The sequence below is a fragment of the Symphalangus syndactylus genome, chromosome 1, assembly GCF_028878055.3.
Source record: "Symphalangus syndactylus isolate Jambi chromosome 1, NHGRI_mSymSyn1-v2.1_pri, whole genome shotgun sequence".
Taxonomy (NCBI): Eukaryota; Metazoa; Chordata; class Mammalia; order Primates; family Hylobatidae; genus Symphalangus; species Symphalangus syndactylus.
The window spans coordinates 74,964,019-74,970,130 of NC_072423.2; the positions used below are offsets into that span (position 1 = coordinate 74,964,019).

At 39.5% G+C, this 6,112-nt stretch overlaps 1 long non-coding RNA gene across 1 annotated transcript; it reads right to left on the reverse strand.

The window, feature by feature from the left end:
• Positions 1–414: 414 nt before the first annotated feature.
• On the reverse strand, positions 415–4,097 carry LOC134733422 (uncharacterized). The gene is made up of 2 exons (XR_010116857.1): positions 2,147–4,097; positions 415–894 (listed from the first exon to the last, which is right to left on the reverse strand). It is a non-coding gene; the product is annotated as an uncharacterized lncRNA (long non-coding RNA).
• Between the last annotated feature and the right edge of the window lie 2,015 nt (positions 4,098–6,112).

Genomic DNA, 6,112 nt, shown 5'->3' on the forward strand with positions numbered 1-6,112 from the left:
TGACTCTCTTGATCAAATGCTGTGTGTGTGTGTGTATATATATATATGTTAAATTGTAGTGTTAATTTTTTTCATTCGTTGATTCCTAAGGTCTATTTGGCTTTTAAGCATCTTATATCTGCCTGTTACTATGTTGCAAGTATTTCTCCTAGCTTGCCACATAGACATCCTTATGTGGGGGACATGAAGATGTACTGCCTACAATCCTTTCAAGGAAGATTTGTGCCAGCTGTCTCTTGCCTCAGTTGCAGAGAGCTGCCTTGCCCAAGAGTATGCTCTTCCTGTGACCCATATCCACTGACCAATTATTGTAGGGTGTAAAGGTCCAGCCATTTCAGCCCACCATGGTCCTGCTCTGTCAAACCACTGACACTCCTGAGATCTCCACAGGGTAGCATTGCTGAGCTGCATTGTAATTCGACCACTCCCCTAGAGAAACCCTGCTTCCTTCATCTCCTTTCCGTAGGTGTTGATCTCTAACAAACATGGTGCCCATCAAATTTCAACCTAGCATCTTTTTCTAGAATACTTAACCTGTGACATCCCAGAAATTAATTGCTCAATTTGTAATTGATATAATGTCTACATATCTCTACACATAAATGTATTACTCTTGAAAATAATTTCTTATGGTTTTTCTTGGGGAAACTGGTTCTTTTATAGAATGATTATTGGAATAAAAACACAAAAAGTTGAGTGTTATTTAAAAACACAAAGTCTTTCCCTATCAGCTATTATGCAAATCCATTATCTATATTATGTTTCTTCAAATAAAATCACTTCCTTACCCTGCAATATCTCCCCTGTCACTTACTATCCCCTTTATCTTGTTTTTTTTTTCTTCACAGCATTTTATTTGAGTATCTTTTACATCTGTATCTGCCTCCCCAGCACCTAGAATGGAACATGACATATAATAGCTGTTCAATAAATATTGATTGAATGGAGAGATGAGTAGATCAGTAAAGGAGTAAGTGACATTTGGGTAAAGGTAGATAAAGTATATCCAGACCAATACCGTATTTGTTCTCCCTCTTCCAGGAAAATGAAGCACAGTATTAATTTGTCTCATACAGAAGTTGCCAAAAATATTTATTGTATGTGCACAAATGTATCCAGACCACTCTAGAAACCATCTCTTCTTTGCTCTCTTCTTTCCCCCAGCCTCTCCTCTTTTTGCAGGCTGTAGGACTGCCTTAGCTTCAAGGGAGCTGAGAGGAAGGTTGTGTTCAGGTGATCAGGAATGGTAACAGATGGTTGGATGCCCTCATTTTGCAGATGCCTCTATATTTGTGCTGCTTAAAAGCATTTTAACTAGCATAGGGCAAAACATGTATTATCTTTTAGTTGCAGCCCTAGTTTCTAGAATCCCGGATTAGCGCCTAGCCCCCTAAACCTCACAGCCACTAATCCACTGTGATGGCTCCTCTGCGTCTGTTAACTTTGGGTGCTTTCAGCCCCTAGTGAATTCTGCCTCTTTAATCTTGTTTGGTGCAGATTTTTTTTTCTACCATTAGCTCTTTGGATTGGAATGTGGTTGCCTCATATTTTTTTGTCAGACTCTTTACAGACAAGCAAATAAACTTGGAGAGGGTAAGTAAGGTAACACAGGAGATCTGAGATGGAGCTAGGACTTTTGCCATCTATCCTTGTCATCAAAAGCACTCATTAACCTTATCGTCATTCTGTGCAGGGTGGTGGAACAGCACAGGTCGATTTAGAGATTCAGGACAATGGGGAACAGTCACTCTCTCCAGTTCTTTTGTGCAAACAGCTGACCTAAGAATAAAACTTAAGCATCCAGAATGTCATCAAAGCACAGTCTATGTTCATATTTAAGTTCATCTGCAGCATTTTTGTCAATTTTAGCTACGATTAGGATGCCTTTAAAGCAGTTATTGTCCAATAGATTTCCATTTGAAGGAAAGGATGTTTGTCATGGTAAGTAATTAAGTAATAGAACATTTCTTAGCTTCTAAGGAAAACCTTTCCAGATTAAGTAATTTGCAGAGGGGGAAAAGTCATCTTTTATTTTTTTTCTTCAGAAGGAATTGATTAGACAGAACAACTACAGGAAACCCCAAATGTTGAAATCAGCAGGAGACCTTTAAATTGCATAGAATCAAATTTCTAAAAACAATTCTACCTGTATTGTTGAAAATAGGCCAGATGCAGTGACTCATGCCTGTAATCCCAGCACTTTGGGAAGCCGAGGCAGGTGGATCACTTGAGGTCAGGAGTTTGAGAGTAGCCTGGCCAACATGGCGAAACCTCATCTTTACTAAAAATATAAAATTAGCCGGGCATGGTGGTGCATGCCTATAAGTCCCAACTACTTGGGAGGCTGAGGCAGGAGAATCGCTTGAACCCGGGAGGGGTAGGTTGTCGTGAGCCAAGATCGCGCCATTGCACTCCAGCCTGGGCAACAAGAGCGAATCTCCGTCTCAAGAAAAAAAAAAAAAAAAATAGATCTCAAAAATCCATTAGCTCTTTGCATTTTCCCCCATTTTGTAATTATTGTTATCACTTCATCCATTGTGAAGTCTCTATTATGCGAACCCCATTGGGGGCTGCTTTTCCATCACGATCAGCTCATTGGTGCTGTCAGCATAGAGCTCCCGGGAGGCGTCCCTGAGAATCTACTGGAAAAGAAAGCAAATGTGAGCTTGAGGAGTCTTGCTAGAAGTGACTGTTGCCGTGCCCATTGGAGCTATGCTTAACCTAAGGATTTCAGGACTCTTTGACCTACAAAAACATCTCAGGCAGGACACCCAGGTTTTGGTGTCTTTTTCATGCTTTTTTTCCCAGGAACATGACCAGCCACATTTTAACGGCCATAGAGAAAACAAAATATTTTCCCCTAGTGCCAGTTATTTTTGTTGAGTTTGTCATTTTAAGATAATTGATGTAAAAAAAAAAAAAAAAAAGAAAAGAAACATTTATCCAGGGAAGGCAAGAGCAGAAAAGAACGCGATAAATCCTCCAAGGAGGACAAGGGGATAATATGTAACATTATAGCCATGAAGAACCTAACTGTGCATCCAGCAATAATTTCTGCCCTATAAACTAAGATTTAAAGATGTCTCTGGGGAAGCAGGAAAATAGTGGGATGTGCCATAGAGGACAAGAGCTTTGACACTGAAAGACTGCTGCCCGCCACTGCCTGGGACCCCTGAAGACAGACAAGCTTTCCGGCATGAATTTTGGTCAATATAGTGAATTATATAGACATGGAAGAGATTTATTGCCCTCTCACACCATCTTTCTCTAAACACATAAACATTCAAGATAAAATAGAACCCCTTAAAAATAGATTTAAATGCAGAGCCCAGCTTACAAGTTTTAGGAAACGGATCCAAAATAAAAAGGAGAGCAACGCCAGAGAGGCAATTAAAAGCTGCAGCAGCATGAGGACCATCGGGGGACCCACAGGGGACCATCCCCAGATGAAGGTCTTATTGGCTGGGAGTTGGAGTTTTAACACGTGGACTGAGACAGGAAGGGCCACGGGAAGGGAGGCTCTTGCATAACGTCGAGTCTCAAATTCCATTCCTTTCATGAACCTATGAGTTGAAAAACTCTTCCCACTTGCCTGAGGAAGAGCGAGAAGATTGCTGTCTACCCAGGTCCCTGGAAAAAAGAGCCACCCACCATAAATCAAACTGGAGATGTGAGATCTGAATTTACAAGTTGGGTGTGGTGAGAAAACCCTCAAGCTCAGAAATTAATATAAAAATTCTTCTGGAATGGGTGAAACCACTAGAAACACAGCAGAGGCACATGCAAAACTGTCCTATAGAGATACTTCTTTACCCCTGTTATGAACTGATTTTTGTCCCCTCAAAATTCATATGTTGAAGCCTTAACCCCCAAGATGACTGTATTTAGAGGCAGGGCTTTTATGAAGGTAATTCAGGTTAAATGAGATCATAATGACAGGTGTCCTTATAAGGGAAGAAATGCCAGGGATGTACACACACAGAAGAAAAGCCATGTAAACACATGGCAAAAAGGCAGCCCTCTGCAAGCCGAGGACAGAGGCCTCAGGAGAAAGCAACCAAGCACCTTGATCTTGGGCTTCCAAGCCTCCGTAACTGTGAGAAAATAAACATCTTTTATTAATTATAATTACACCTGTAATCACAGCACTTTGGGAGGACAAAGCAGGCAGATCACTTGAGCTCAGGAGTTCCAGACCAGCCTGGACAACACGGCGAAACCCCGTCTCTACTAAAAATACAAAGAATTAGCCAGGTGTGGTGGTGTGTGCCTGTAGTTTCAGCTACTGGGTCGGCTGAGGTGGGAGGATCACTTGAGCCCTGGAGTTCGAGGTTGCAGTGAGCTATGATCATGCCACTGCACTCAGCCTGGGTGAAAAGTGAGGCTCTTCCAAAAAAAGGAAAAGAAATGTCATTTGCTTAAGCCACCCATTCCATGGCATTTTGTTATAACAGTGCTAGCAAACTAAGACATCCTAGAATACGTGGCAGCCTAGGTACCCTCACTGAAGGTAAATTCACGAGAAAAATTTCTAGACTTCACAAAGAAAGGAAAGTCACAAGGAATAACAAACAGGGGAATTTGCACTCCCCAAAACTATAGGTAATAGAATAAGCTGAAACATAAAATGTTTTTTTAAATATCTAGACATGAAAGAAGGTATAGAAATTATAAGTACAGAGTAATATGAGAAAGGAATATTTTTTTAAAGAAAATTAAATATAAATTGTGAAAATAAAAGATACAGTTACTGAAATTAAAAATGCAACGAATGGGAAAACAGTATACTAGACCCAGCTGAATAGAAAGTTAGTGAATTGAAATATAAATCTAAAAAAGAGTCTGTAGTATCTAGATGAAAATACCAAAGAAAGGCAAAGAGACATGAAAGATAGAACGAGAAATACCAAAATATGCATATTAACAATTACAAAAGGAAACACCGGAAAAACCTAGAAGGGGGAAGGAAGGGTTTAAAATGTACAGGCTTGGCTGGGTGCAGTGTCTCATGCCTGTAATCCCACACTTTGAAGGCCAAGGCAGGAGGACTGTTTGAGACCAGGAGTTTGAGAACAGTCTAGACAACACAGCAAGACTTTACCTTTACTAAAATTTTTTTTTTAATTAGCCAGGCATGGTGACATGTGCTTGTAGAACCAGCTACTAGAGTGGCTGAGGTAGGAGGATCACTTGAGTCCAGGAGGTTGAGGGGAAAAAAAAAAAAAGAGAGAGAGCATGAGGGAGAAAAATGTAAAGGCTGAAAATTTTCCGGAATGGGAGAAGGAAATTGTCTTCAGATTAAAGAAACCTATCAGGACCTGAGCAAGAAAAATAAAAACAAAATCACATTTAAACACATTGTAATGAAAGAGCAAATCAACAAAAACAAAGAAAAAAAGTCTCAAAAACTACCAGGTTATTTGTCAAAGAATGGCAATTATACTAGAAAAGACTTTTCAACAACAGAAACCAAATGACAATGAAATAATATTTCAAAGCTCTGAGAAAAACAATAACTGTCTCTCTAGAATTCTAGAACCAATTACACTCTCATTCAAGAGTAAAAGCAAAATAAAAATGTTTTCAGACAAGCAAGTTTACTATTCCGACTTCCCTGAAACAATTGATTTAAAATGTACTATAGGAAGAATTAATTTGAGTGGTATGCAAGAAGCATGTGGTAAATATGCTGGTAAATCTAAATGAGCATTTGCTGTAAATAATAATAGTACTGAAAAATGAGGTGAGGGTCAGGGGTAAAAACAAGAATTAAAGTACCAGAAAATGAGAACACAGGAGATAGAAGGTTGATTTTGAAGAATTCTAAGGTCTTTCTATTGTTAAGGTGAAGGACGGAAATATTAAGTGACCTTAAAATCTAAGTAAATATCTGTGTTAAAAATTGAGAACATCAAATAGATAATTTGTTAATTTGATAATGGGGGCAGTGATATGGTTTACCTGTGTCCTTACCCAAATCTCATCTTGAATTGTAGTTCCCATAATTCCTGTGTCATGGGAAGGACCCAGTGGGAGGTAACTGGGTCATGGTTGCCGGTCTTTCCAGTGCTGTTCTCATGCTGATCTCATAAGTCTCATGAGATCTGATGGT